Source organism: Hemitrygon akajei, chromosome 22, assembly GCF_048418815.1.
Source record: "Hemitrygon akajei chromosome 22, sHemAka1.3, whole genome shotgun sequence".
NCBI classification, from domain to species: Eukaryota; Metazoa; Chordata; class Chondrichthyes; order Myliobatiformes; family Dasyatidae; genus Hemitrygon; species Hemitrygon akajei.
This window is the reverse complement of record NC_133145.1, coordinates 47313335-47328552: the sequence shown is the minus strand read 5'-3', so window position 1 is coordinate 47328552 and position 15218 is coordinate 47313335. Positions and strand designations below refer to the sequence as shown.

General features: G+C 41.5%; 1 protein-coding gene across 2 annotated transcripts in view; it reads right to left on the bottom strand.

The window, feature by feature from the left end:
* Positions 1-15218, bottom strand: part of arsg (arylsulfatase G) — a 213746-nt gene that overhangs the window by 154329 nt on the left and 44199 nt on the right. The window contains exon 1 of one of the 2 annotated variants that reach the window (XM_073026170.1): positions 5336-5449. The exons of the other annotated variant lie outside the window; for it this stretch is intronic. The gene's annotated coding sequence lies outside the window, so the exon portion shown is untranslated. Of the gene's footprint in view, positions 1-5335; positions 5450-15218 lie in introns of those variants that run through there. 2 annotated transcript variants of the gene reach the window in all.

The following is a 15218-nucleotide window of genomic DNA, read 5'->3' as shown; positions in this document are numbered from 1 at the left end:
GTTCTTGGTTAAAATTCTAAAATAAATGGCTTTTCCTGAGTCTGTGCAGTATTCTGGCGAAAAGTGGCCTTTTTCAGGACCTTGGCTGAATTTACTATGTTCAAGTACAAATTGTTTTTTTATTTATTTTGTTTTTAGTTAGAAGTACAGCCTGATATATGTTCTTCCAGTCCTTCAAGCTGTGCTGCCCAGCATCCCTCAACAACCCCTGATTTAATCCTAACTTAATCATGGGGCAATTTACAATGACTAATTAATCTAAAACTGATACATCTTCAGACTGTGGGAGGAATCCGGAGCACCTGGAGAAGACCCACATATTCCACAGAGAAGACATGCAGACTCCTTACAGAGGACACCAGAATTGAACTCTGAACTCCGATGCCCCAAGCTGTAATAGTGTCACACTAACTGCTATGCTTCAGTATGGTTCGCATCTACGTCAACAATAGAGTTCTGCTTAGTAAAGTCTTTACCTTAAACAGCTGTGATTTTTTTGCTGCTGGACCGTTAAGTCATCAGCCGGGTCCACCTGTCTCCAGACATTTCATCCCCTAACCCGGAACATCCTCGGGATGGTGGGACAGCAGAAGGTGATCAGTCTTCTACCCCCAACGGTCAGACATCCAACTACTATCGTCCCTTCACAGCTAAAGCCAACTGGACGCTCTCTCTGCTGCTTGCGCCATGGTGTTATCAGCTCTCTTCCCTTGTATTCCTAAAGCTGCCATCATGTTCCAGCTTGACATGGCGGGAAATCCTCTTGCCCCCACTTCAATAGGGAAGTTCCACGTCTGCCAGCCTTGCCGTCTGCAGTCCGCCACCTGGTCTTCGTACCTCACAAGCTTCCTCTCGTGGCCTCTTGGCATCGGATCTCCCATGGTACTGTTAGCTCTATCACCACGAGCTTCTTTGCATTCTCTGACAATAGAAGAACATCTGGTCAAAGTGTGGTCTCTACTATTGGTGGGAACACCAGCTTCTTTCCAAGATCAACCTTCATCTCCCAGTCCTTTGCCATGCCCAGGAGACCGTCTCTGCGCTTGTTTGTTGCTGCAGCAGGTTCCCCGGTCCTGATGAAGTTGATGAAGCTTGGTTGGCTGTCCTTTTTGTGGTCCTTTTTCCTCTCTGTCTCCAAAGTGTGGGCCACTGCTCTCAAAACCTGGTTGTGTCTCCATCTGTACCGTCCCTGGGACAGGGCAACCTGGGATGAAGAAAGAATATGCTCTAGGTTGGCTGGTTTCTGGCACAGATGGCACGTTGGGTCTTCTGTTATACCCCAGTTCCACAGGTTTGTTGGAGTTGGTAGTACATCGTACACAGCCCTCAGTAAGAACTGGAGTTGGAAAGATGTATATTCCCATATGTCATCCCATGTCGACACTCTGTTCTGTTTCCCACTTTGTCCAGGTCCCTTGACTCCCCATCTCCACTGCTCGTACATATCTACCCTCCTCCTCTTTCTTCGGTATCTGCTGCTGGACCAAGTGCCATCTGTCCTTAGGGTTGGCCTCCCTGCACCTGGTTGTCGGCTCACATCCCAGGCCTTGTCTGCCCTTACACACTCTTCCGACAATGCCTCTGTGGCTAAGTCGGAACTCTGCTTCTTCTGCCGCCTTCCATTTGCTCCCTGTCTGTATCTTGACTCCTGCTTCACTGACTTTGTCATCCTTGAAGTCTTTGAAGTTTATGATGAGTCGTGCTTTCCCTGCCTTAAATTCCTCTACAACCAAGAAGAGGGGCAACTGGAGCTTGGTTGACTTGCTGTTTCGCCCTGTTGAAGAGAAGCACTGCAGTACTCCTAACCACCTTCTCAGATACCAGTTAATCTTCCTCTCCGTGCCCTCGATCATTGGCAGGGCGATGTCATACAGCATCATTGGGACACAACCAGTCAGGGTAGAAGCCCATGTAGGAAGATCCATGCCTTGAACTTTCCTGGTAAACCTGATTGTCGATCTTTACCAGCCTTTCTGTTGTTTGTTGCTCCAGACGTCTGCTGTTGTTGACATCCTTCAGGCTGTCATCATACCATTTCCCTAGGCACTTAATGGGGTTTCCTATGATAGACGGGATTTCTTCATCCTGGATCTTCAAGATGAACTCCTGGGTAAGTTGGCCTTTCTTTATCACCAAACACCTTGATTTGGTAGGTTTAAATTTAATTCGCGCCCATGTGGCTGTCTCGTCCATTGCCTGGAGTACCCACCTGGCCTGGATATGTGTTGTGGTTGTAATTGTAAGGTCATCCATAAATCCTCTGCTTGGCGGCTGTCTGATATTGGTGCTTGTCTTTGGCCCTCTGGTCTCTCTTTTCCCAGCCTCTATAAGTAGATTCATGGCCTTGACGAAGAGGACTACTGATATAGTGCAGCCAGTCACAATACCCTTCTCTACTCACTGCCATGATGTTCCTTAGGTGAATCCCCTCAAGATAGCTTGCCAGGATCTTGGTGACCTTCTTCAGGGTATGGTAGTGTTTCAGTGCTGTCTCAATCAGCTTGTGTGGCACTGTACCATAAGCATTGGCTAAATCCAACCACACAACCGTCAGGTTCCGTTTGGTTGCCTTGGCCTCCTAACAGCTGGGATATAACACTAGTGTGTTCCACACATCCTGGGAATCCAGGAATCCCTTCCTTTTGCACTGCCATATCTATGTATTGGTTTTCTACCATGTATAATGTCATCCTTCTTGCTAGAACAGCAAAGAAGATTTTTCGACGTTGAGGAGGGAAATGGCTCTGAACTGCTTGATCTCAGTTGAGTTTTCCTCTTTTGGCACAAAGCATCCTTCAGCCACTTGCCAGCAAGGTGGTATCTGGCCCTTCCTCCAGATGACTCTCATCAGCCTCCACATCCTCTTGAGAAGATTTGGGCACTTCTTGTAGACTTTATATGTGATCCCATTGGGCCCAGGTGCTGAACCTGCCCTTGCCTTCTTGATGTCTTCTCTTACTTCTTTCAGTGTTGGCTCTTTCTCGTCTAGAGGTTTCTGTGCGCTGTTTTCCCCCAGTGGCGGGTCTCGTCTTTCATCTGAGTGTATTTCCTGCAGGTATGCCTCCACTTCCTCTCTTGGTTTCCCCAGTGTGCCTGATCTTTCCCTTTCTAACACACTTGATAAGGGTTTCTGATGAAAGCAGCCCTTTTCCTATTCTTCTCACGCTTGTTCTTCCTTATCCTTTTCCGAAGTTCTTTAAGCCTCCTTCCCAGGTCTTGTCTCAACTGCCTCAGTCCTTCTCTCTCTTCTACACTACTTCTTCTGTACCTGTTGGAGAGTGTTCTAATTTCCCGTCTTATGCTGGTTATCTCCCTCTTTCGTCTGCTAGGCTGGTAAACTCTCTTCTCCTTTATCTTCTCCACCACACCAAATCGGTCTTCTCCGATGGAGTACACCAATCTGCACATATTCTCTAGCTTCTTCTCCACAGGTCCCACGAGTATCATCTCAAGACGTCTGTCCATGTCCTCGTTAAATTTCTCCCACTTGCCACTGTTCATTGGGGGCCAGTTTATTCTCTCCTTCCTCTCCTCTGGAAGCCTCACACGGGTTTCCCTCGACGCATCGGTTGATCCCCTCCTGTGTTCCTGGGTTGAAGCAGTCGGTTGAAGGTCCTCAGTACTATGGGGTTGCTCCTGACTGTGGTCCTCCACCGTCTCACCAGTCACTGCTGGGCATTCCTCCTGCCACTCACCAGTCCTACACTTGGATTTCACTTGGTGGATCTTGAGTCCCCTGACATTCTTATAGAGTTTGCCACAGTGGCATCTTGGCTGTGTCAGGGTTGTTCCGGTCAAAGTCCACTGTACAAGCAGTGTCAGATAATGTATACAATCAAAATTAAGTTCTGGTGTTTGCTTCTCTATGCTGCTATGCATTTGTTGATAAAAATAAATAACTAGGAACAGCAACCACTACAGCTTTAAAATGTTGTGAGTTTCAGTACTGGGAACATTACCAGCTGAAGAATGGGATAACAATTTAAAACACTAAGGATAATCCTCATTTTACAATTTATCTCCTCAGCAACTCATAGTTGGTCAAACTATTCAGCAATCTGATTATTGTCCCACTTATCTGCCAGACTGGGTAACAGCTTCTTCCCTCAGGCTGTGAGACTAAAGAGTACCCTGCCAAGGTCTCATCACCCAGAAACCGTTTTGAATTATATTTTATTAATTTATTTGTGGTGTTATTTGACTTTATATGCTTGGTATGATAAATGCTTTGTGGTACGGAGGAATGTTGGTTTGTTTGGTTGTATATATATAAACAGATGACAATACACTTGAAATTGATTTATCAACCTAATCACAAACAAGACAAAATCTGCATATGTTGGAAATCCAAGGAACACACACAAAATATTGGAGGGGCTCAGCAGGCCAGGCAGCATCTATGGAAAAGAATATCATCAACATTTCAGACTGAGACCCTTCATGACTGGAAAGGAAGAAAAGTTAGAATAAGAAGGTGGGGGGAAGGAGTGAAGTAAAGAGCTGGGAAGTTGATTGGTGAAAGAGACACAGGGCTGGAGAAAGGGGGAATATAATAGGAGAGGACAGAATACAATGGAAGAAAGGGAAAGGGAAGGAGAACCAGAATCAGAATCAGAAATCAAGCTTATTAACACTGGCATGTGTTGCAAAATGTGTTAATTAAGCAGCAGCAGTTCAATGCAACACATAATAATAGAATAATAATTTTAAAAAATCAATTACAATATACATATATTGAAAAGATTAAAAATCATGCAAAAAAACACAACTAATTTATATTAAGAAAGTGAGTTGGTGTTCACCAGCTCAATGTCCATTTAGGAATTGTATGACAGAGTGGAAGAAGCTGTTCCTGAATCGCTGAGTGTGTGCCTTCATGCTTCTGTATCTCCTTCCTGATGGTAACAGTGAGAAAAGGACATGCCCTGGGTCCTGGAGGTCCTTAATAAGGAATGCTGCCCTTCTGAGACACTGCTCCTTAAAGATGTCTGGGTATTTTGTAAGGTAGTATCCATGATGGAGCCAACTAAATTTACAACCCCCTGCAGTTTCTATTGGTCCTGTGCAGTAACCCCCCGCATACCAGACAGTGATGCAGCCTGTCAGATTGCTCTCCATGGTGCACCTATAAATGTTTTTGAGTGTATTTGTTGATACACCAAATCTCTTCAAACTCCTAATGACGTATAGTCTTGCCTTCTTTATAACTGCATCAATATGTTGGGACTAGGTTAGGTCCTCAGAGATCTTGACACCCAGGAACTTGAAACTGCTCACTCTCTCCACTTCTGATCCCTTTATCAGGATTGGTATGTACAATATTCCTTTATCTTACCCTTCCTGAAGTCCACACCAGCTCTTTCGTCTTACTGACATTAAGTGCAAGGTTGTTGCTGCGGCACCACTCCACTAGTTGGCATATGTTGCTCCTATACACCTTCTTGTCTCCATCTGAAGTAAAGAGGTGAAGGGGTGAAATAAAGAACTGGGAAGTTGATTGGTGAAAGAGATACAGGGCTAAAGAAGGGGGAATCTGATAGAAGAGTACATAAATCTATGAAAGAAAGAAAAAGGGGAGGAGCACCAGAGAAAGGTGATGGGCAGGTACAAAGATAAGGTGAGAGAGAGAGAAAAAAGGGAATGGGGAATTGAAAAGGGTGAGAGGCATTACCAGTTGTTTGAGAAATTGATGTTCATGCCATCAAGTTGGAGGCTACCCAGATGGAATATAAGGTGTTGCTTCTCCAACCTGAGTGGGACCTTATTACGACAGTAGAGGAGGCCATAGATTGCCATGTTGGAATGGGAATGGGAAGTTTACCAACCTAATAGTACCACTTCCAATCACAGGAAAGGTGGGTGATGAGAAGTGAAATACGATATCCTAAGCATCATGGATGACAGACAAGGGAGCATGGCGTTTGGGAGACACTCACTAGAACGTGGGGGTGGGGGGTTGGTCCAGAACTGATACAGATGGAGAACAATGTTACATAACGAGAATGGAAAGGGGAAACTTAAAGAAATATTTTGTTAAGTTGATGTGACCATGACCCTGAACCACAGAGAAACTGACTCGGTACCAGAACATCAGAAACCACTCAATATTTCACAAATGGTGTCAACATTATAAAACAGACATTCTACCAAGCACTTTTCAAATTCCCATTCATGACTTCGTTATATCTCTAACTTTATTATTCCAATACACTCCCAGTTGACCTATCATTTTTGATGTTCCATAACCATGGATGGAATTTTTGCTGCTTTTGTCTTAATTCACCTCAACATTTTGGGAAGTGACTTTCAACATTATTTGCACCACAATTTTAAAATTGCTGTTCTTCTTTGTAAAGCATACAATGAACCTTCTCTTCTCTATTTTTGTAATCTCCTCACCCCTTTAATCTAGTTAGACCATAAAACATAGGAGCAGAATTAGGTCATTCAGCCCATCGACTCTGTTCCACCATTTGACTCATTTCCCTCTCAACTGCATTCTCCTGCCTACTCCCCATAACCTTAGATGCCATGACTTGTCAAGAATCTTAAATATTCACAATGACCTGGCCTCTACAGCCACCCGTGTCAATGAATTCCATAGATTCACCACCACATGGCTGAAGAAATTCCTCCTTACCTGTGTTCTAAATGGATATCCCCCTATTCTTAGGTTATGCCTTTGGTCCTAGACGTCCCCCCTACAGGAAACATCCTCTCCACATCCACTCTATCTAGGCCTTTCAACATTCAATGGGTTTTAATGAGATCCCCCCCTCATTATTTAAATTTCAACAAGTATAGGCCCAGAGCCATCAAACACTCCTGCTATAAGCCCTTCATTCCCAGAATCATTTTCCTGAACCTCCTTTGAATCCTCTCGAATGTTAGCACACCCTTTGTTAGAAAAGGGGCCAAAAACTGCTTACAACACTTCAAGTGAGGCCTCACCAGCACCTTAATAAAGCCTTGGCATTACATCCTTGTTTTTATATTCCAGTCATCTTGAAATGAATGCTAACATTGCATTTGCCTTCCTCACCACCAACTCAACCTGCAAATTAACCTTTAGGGAATTCTGCACGAGGACTCCCACGTCCCTTTGTACCTCAGATTTTTAAATTTTTACCTGGTTTAGAAAATAATCTGTTTTTATTCCTTCTACCAAAATGCATGACTGTACACTTCCTGACACTGTATTCCATTTGCCACTTCTTTGTCCATTTTCCGAATCTGTCAAAATCCTTCTGCGGCCTCCCTGCTCTCTCAACATTATCTGCCTCTACCTATCTTTGTATAGATGTACCTTCTGTACTTCCTGGTTTAAATCTCTTTGTCGCTTATGTAGAGCAATGTCACAATCTGTTAATAACGTTCCCATGAAATGACATATTAATACAAGCTGTTGTTTTCCAGCAAACTAACTTCTTGAATTCAAAGCAATAATAATCTAGGAATGTTGTTCGTCCCAAATCCTTGCAAAGTGCCTAAAACTGTTTTTCATTTGTGTCAACATTGTAACTTTTTAAAACCCCTTCAATAAGGTCACAATGAGTAAGTTAATTAATTTCCTTAACAAGCAGAAAAAACGGACTTTATACCCATACTTTAAAATACATTAATCTCGTTCTGGTTGAATAGGAATTGTCAGAGCAGCACAAAACACGAAGGTACAATCAATTAGTGGATCATACATGCCTCACGATTACTTTGCATTCATATAACATAGCCATCATCCACACTCTCTTAAATCTAATTTTTAAACTGATTCAATGAACAACTAATTTAACTTAACTATTCATATTTATAGCTTTGGCTTCATTGTGTACAGCTCTCTCAAGTCTTACTCTCTTTTAACAATTCTCATTAATCCAGAATTATCTCGTAATGAAAAGATATTGCTCTACTGCATATTGTCTTCTTAAAATTTCTCCCATTAAAATTCAGACCAATCAGTAAGTACTTACCACTTCTCTGTGTACCCCTAACCTACAAAGCCAAGTTATAAGATTCCTTCCCCCACCATAAGAATGTGGATTTTTCTCAAATTCCTCTATTTCTTCTATGCTCTTTCTTCCATGCCCTTTTTGCATTTACTAACCCACTGTAACATGCAGTCCTTGGGTCCCCTTTCATTCAGATCCTTCTCCCCTCAGAAAAGAAACTCTGTGATTCAATGCATTTTTCTTAGCTTTTTCTCTCTTCCAAATCTGTGAATGCATTGCACCCTCTAATACTCCTGCAAACTGGACCTTTCCCCTTGAACTCCTTGTTTAAATTGCTCCAGTTAGGTTTTCATCTTTCCCTTAAATACCCAAACAGTTCAAATCAAAGTCACTGATTATATGCTAAATTCCCTTTCCATCCAGCTTGACCTGCCTGGAGACATTAATAGGACTGAATATTCATAGAGCGGGAGAACATCTGGTTCTATTCTTATTCAATTAATCTTGGGCATAGATTCACCTACAACGGCCACTACTGCAATATAACATTACCCTTATCTCTGGTACTTCTGGTATTTTGTATCATATTAAATTTTTCATTAACATGCTCAACAGCAGCAACACTAAAAAACACAGCAAAATTTTTCATATGAACACTGATGATGTAAAACAGAAAATTCCAGAAAGTAGCATCTGTGGAAGGAGAGAATAAAATGGAATGGATAAATCAAAGGGAATATCTCTTTTAGGAGTAATACGTGAGTGTTGATTAAATCATCTGATTGATAGATTAACAAGGGCCGTTAGAAAACAAAGGAGCATGTAAAAGCCATGAAATACTGGTCTGAGCAAATCAGTGAAATGGAGAGAAATAAAACTGAATTACTATTACAGATAGATAACCTACAACTGAAATGATCAGTGCTGATACAAAGCATGTTATCTGATTTTTAAAATTCAAACCTGCCACCCATATCAAAGATATTCCCTGTCTAATCCATCCCCACCCCCCCGACAATTTAAAACTATCTTGTTTTCTTTCCTTCCCAGTTTTGATAAAGGGTCTTTGACCTGAAAGGGTAACTCTATTGGCCTCTCATTCTTTACCATGTGATATGATGATTATTTCTGGCATTTTATGTTTTTATTTTAGATTTTCAGCATCTGCAGTTTTAATAATTTTCACATGATTCCACATCCATTCTATAATCCCGCTCTTAATGTTCTGAACTGGCAAACTTGCTGACAGAGAACATATATTCCTTTCAGTTGAATAAAGACCCTGTGATTTTTGTCCACCACATGAATTCCATCCTTCCTACTGGCACCTTTCTGAAACCAAGCGAGGCTGCTTGATACCTGAAGTTCTAACATGATACTCAATATCATACTAGACCCTGGAGGTGAGCTGTGGATGACCACTGCACCATCACTAAGATCCCCTATTTCCAAGTCCACAGTATCATTCAATTCTACCCCAAGCTCAGCACAACAACTGGTGAAACTGTGATCAATGCATTTTTACCTTAAACTTGACTATTCTAATACTCTTGACATTGGTTGCCATGATTCTTTTCTTTGTAAACTTAAACCCAATCAGATTTCTTGTCCACATCAGACAAAATCCCATTCACCCATCAATTTTGTGCTTGCTGATATGTGTCCACTGTAAGAGGAAGGATCTCCCCATTTCAATTTCACTTTCCATTCTTATTCTGGCAAGTCTGAAATGGCCTCTTCTACTGCAATGATGAGGCCAAACTCAGGGTGAAAGAGCAACACATTATATTCTTTGATGAAATGAACATTGATTTCTCAAAATCTGTTAATTTATCTGCACTCGCCCTTTTCTTTTTTTCTATTCCCCTTTCTGGCTACTCTCTCACCCCTTCTCCTCACATCCCTCTGGTTCCCCTTCTCCTCCCCCCCTTTCTTCCATGGTCCACTGTCCTCTTCTGTTAGATTCCATAGAACCATAGAACACTACAGCACAGTACAGGCCCTTCAGCCCTCCATGTTGTGCCAACCCATATAATCCTTTAAAAAAAAGTACTAAACCCACACTACCCCATTCCTTCTTCTTCAACCCTTTACCTCTTCACCCTATCCCCTCCCAGTTTCTAAATTCATCCCCTTCCCCACCCACTCCCCTCACCTGGGCTCACATCATCTGCCAGCTTGTACTCCTTCTCCCCCCCCCCCCCCCCCATCTTCTTATTCTGGCTTCTAGTCTTTTCCTTTCTAGTCCTGATAAAGGGTCTAAGCCCAAAACATCGACCGTTTCTTCCCCTCCATTGATGCTGGCAAATATGCTGAGTTCTTCTTGTGTGTGCTGCTCAACATTTCCAGTATCTGCAGAATCTCTCGTAATTAAAACTATTGTCCTTTGTTTCAAACCATTCCAGGACCTCTATCCTCTTCTCTACTCTTCAGTCCTCCAAAATGTTAACAGTTATCAAAATCAGGCCTGTTAAACATTGGATTTTACAAACTCAATCAATAACAGTAATGCTTTCAGCTGTTGAAGACCCAAGCCTTAAAAAAATCCTTCCCAACATCTCTACAACTCTCCTTCCACCTTGAAGTCATGTCTTACAACCCACTGCTTTGAGAAAACACTGTGTTATGTGTTCTAACAGTACCACATAGTTCTATGTCAAGTTTTGTTGGATAGTCCTCCCAGAAGAGAATTAGCCCCTTTTATTGTGCTCAAGTAGCTGCAAGTTGTGGCAGCCAGGTGCACTGAGGTACTAAGACATAATTTTACCTAACAGTTGAGTTATTAGTCAAAATTTAACCTTAGTCTCAGACAGCATGTGAAGTCATGTCTAAATTCTGATGTCATTTTATCCCAATCTATTTTTAATTATACTTAGAAGACAAAGTATTACAAACACGACCAATGAAACCTTAAAATGCTAATAAGTTATCTTGGCAATGTTATCAAATTTATCGAAGACCATGTTAAAATGTAAAATGAAGGGTGTGTCAACACAACCATAAATTCCAAAGAATAATATTTTTTATCTCACCTTCCTCATTGTGTAGAAAAATATTTCATTTGGGATTTACTTTGCATTTGACTGGAATAAACAAGTTCAATAATGTGATAAAAGCAGTCATGAATAAGTATTCATGAAAGATTGTCCTGAGAGACACTGAAGCACGCAATCCCAATCATCATGAGTGACACATTAAGGTATGCATCAAACATACAAGTATGGGATGAACTCAGACATGGCATATTTTTACTTTGGGGTTGGGGGGAAAAGAAAAAGAAATAGAGAGAGAATAATTGAAGGGGGAGAAGAGAGAAAGATTTAATTAGTGTGGCAGGGCTACTTTGTTCTGACTTTCTTTTGCCACAGACACAAACACATATTTTGCATCTTAAATTCGACACTGCACAAGTGTGAAGCTTGTGAATTTACTAACTTTGTTAATTGGTGAGGGAGTGATTTCAATCTTAAGTTATATTTTTGCATTAATATATGAATTTTAATGTGTAGTCTTTTCCTACAGCTTGTCAATAGAAAACAATCGGTTGTTAGTAAACATAACAATTAGTAAGGTTTCCAGCTGTAATTAGTTGCTTAAATACAAAGCAATTACTGTCAGCAAATTCTTGGTATTGGAGAATCTGGGTGTGGCTTACAGATGTGTATAATTAAATAGATTTTGCTTATTTACAGAGTAGTAATTTAAAATGTAGCTTACAAAAGCTATGAAGGTCTGAAATTTGATGTGCACAGAAGCTGGCATAGAGGGATAAAGAAGTGAATTTTGGTATTAAAAATAAACATAAATAGTTAACATTGAAAATAAAGCAATACAGCCCTGGGTTCAAAGTTCAAAGTACATTTATTATCGAAGTATATAAATTGTACAACCTTGAAATTCACCTGCTTACAGGAAACCACAAAGCAAGCAACCCCAAAGAACCCAATTTAAGGCTGATTTATACGTGCATACAGGCTATGCCGCAGCCTACGCCGTAACCCTGATTTTCACTTCTGCGTCGCTCTACGCCGTAGCGAGCATGCGTTGGTGTGCGCCAAAATGCTAGTTGGCGGTGGGGTTTCTATGCCACTGTGTTGAGTTTATTCATGAGAGACATGGACAAGGAAATGCATTTCAAACATTTTCACATGTCAGCAGGTAGATTTGATGATTTGGTTCATCTATTTCGCATTAGTGTACGCACAGCCTACAAACATGGCGGTGAAGAAGCAACCCGAAATGCGTAGGAGGAAATGCGATGCTACCAAGCGGACCCATCACAGTTGTTGCAGTCTGCGTCACCGCAACGCATGAGTAACTTTTCTGAGTAACTATACCTACGGCGTAGGGTATAGCGTAGGTACGGCGTAGGGTAGGCATTACCTATGGCATCGATGCGACGCACAAGTATAAATCAGCCTTAAAACATCAATACCCAATGCGCAGAGAAAGAGGGAAAAAAACACAAACCATGCAAACAATAAAAGCAAGCAACAGCATTCCAAACCAAATTGAGTCCTTAGAACCAAATCCTGGAGCAGCTGGACTAGGCCCACAGCCTTGGTCTCAGTTCATCATATTGCAGGGCAAATCACCACAAACCTCGCAGACATGAAGCACGTAGCAGCCAGAGCAGTCTCACAGACTCAGCCTCGGGACCAAGGAAAGCGGAGTAAAATGCTGCAAAGCAGTACTGGCCTGACTCTCGCTTCTGTGCCCTACACCCTGCCTTTTCAGTCCATCTGGCCCAGTGTTTAAATTCTCCAAACACTGGGTCATCCCCCGCACTCAGACCTAGGCCCTGCCGCTTCAATACACTCTGGGCCACTTCCGTCCCATATCTGACTTTTGCAAATCGATTTGGCACTTAGATGGATCAAACCTCGCTCCCAGTTTAGGTGGACGAGCTCCAAAACAACTTCAATTTTTCATCACTCGCTCCCTCCAACTTCATCTCTAAAGTTTCAACTTCTCGGCTTCTCTCCAACTTCTCTTGGAATATGCCTTAACGTCGCCCCAACTCTGTCTTGCACCCACATGCCTCAACCCTTGGATCAGCTTTGCCTTTGCTTGCCTCTTCATTGTCTGCGGTGATCATTTACCATAATTTTCCAAATACAAAGTGTTATTAATAGAGTACTTAGTTGCATTTGTTGTTTTGAAAACCATTCAGTAAGCTGTCTCCCACATTCAGAAGCACTGACTTGTGAAAATAATTGAATTTTCAGTTAGTTTTACAAATGGAGGAATGACAATGCTCTTCAAACTGTCAAATTCATATATTATGTGGGAAAATCAAGTTACTTTTTGCATCTTGTGCAACTACTTAAGTATTGTCAATTAGAAGAGCTCATATGTGGAAAACTTGCCTTACACAACAGCCAGCATCATTACTATACCTCCATAACACTATGTTACATCATTAGTTAGATTGAAAGAGTCAGGCATGTAATGTAAGGATCCCTTGGGTACCCTGGAAAAGGCAGTGGTGGTTCCATTACAGAGTATAGCCACAACTGTGTCTGAGCGACTCAGGTGTCAGGGCAAAATTAGGAAAAACAGGACAGCAACACTGACAGAGGACTCAACAGCTCAGCAGACGGGCAATTCTGTATGCATACATGACACCTGTTGCGTTTGTTACCTCCTTGGTGCTGGGTTACGTATGGCTGCTGAACCTTCTGAATGAGAAAGATGAATGGTCAGAGATGATGGTAAATATCAGTATCAATGACATAAGCAGAAAACAAAATAAGGGCCCTTGATGAAGAACATAGGGTGCTAGGCATTGGAATAAAAACATATCTACAATTGGTGCTATAAATACAGGAACAGAAGGCAATGCAAATAATCGAGTAGCCAACGAACACTGAAGGAAGGAGATCTTCAGATTGTTCGGTCAATGGTTCCAGATTTTAGGCACAAACCAGATGGATTAAATCTCAACCAATGTTCCCGGAGGAAGATTGATGGTATCAATAGCAAGAGTTTGAAGTAGTTTAATGGGAATGGAAACCTGAGAGATTTTTTCTGAAGGGGATAAGAAAAAAATTGGATATGTAACATAGGGATTTAACCAACAAATTTGGAAGACAGAAGAATGAATCTGGAAGAAAGAGGAATCTAAGACTGGGTAAAATGGAAAGAAATAAGTTTGACAGTTGCATGTACTATAATGCAAGATGTCTTGAAATAAAAGTCATTTAACAGAGGGCACAAACACACATAAGGGAGTAGGGAATATGATACTGCGTCCATTACTGAAAAACAGTTTAAAGGTGTGGTAATGACAACTGCACAGTACTGGTTACATTTTCAGATGAGACATATGAAGAATGAAAACGGTATTGTAGAAATACTTGTTCAGTAAATAATAATAGCGAAAAGAAAACTTGCTCGACATGTGACATAAGACACGTGCTAAATATAGTCATACAGCCATACACGTGAAAACAAGCCCTTCAGCCCAAATGCTCCATGCTGACCAAGATTCCCATCTAATCTAGTCTCATTTGCCCAAGTACCTTTTAAATGTTGTTATTTTACCTACCTCAAAAACATCCTCTAGCAGTTCATTCCACTTCCTGGGTGAAAAACTTGCTGTTAAGTTCATGCTAAATCTCTCTCCTCTCACCTTAAACCTATGCCCTCAAGTTCTTGATTCCATATCCCTGGAAAATAGGCAATGTGTATTCATCCTATCTATGCTTCTCAATGTTAAAAGCTTTGCTAGATCATTCCTCAATCTCCTTCATTCTACCCTTAATAAAGTCCCAATCTACTCAACCCTTTTCCTTGAACATCCTTGTAAATCTCTTCTGCACTCTTTCCAGCTTAATGGAATGACCAAAGCTGAAAACACTATTCCAACTGTGGTTTCACCAACATCTTGTACAACTGACTGATGAAGGTCAGCAAGCCAAACGCCTTCTTCACCACCCTGCTTACCTATGATGTCACTTTCAGGGAGCTTGGTCCCTCCATTCTACAACACTCCTCAATGCACAGAGAATATCTTACCTGATATACCTTCCAAAATGCAGCACCTTGCACTTATCAGAATTCAAATCAATTTGCCATCTCTCAGCCCACTAACCTTACTGATCAAGATCCAATTAAATCCTGATAATTACCTTCACTGTCATGACATCAACCATTTTAGTGATAGCTGTAAACTTATTAACCATGCTTTCTGCAATTCTCATTGAAATCACTAAAATACAGTACTGTGTAAAAGTCTCAGGCACCCTAGATTTTTTATATGGTTTCAAA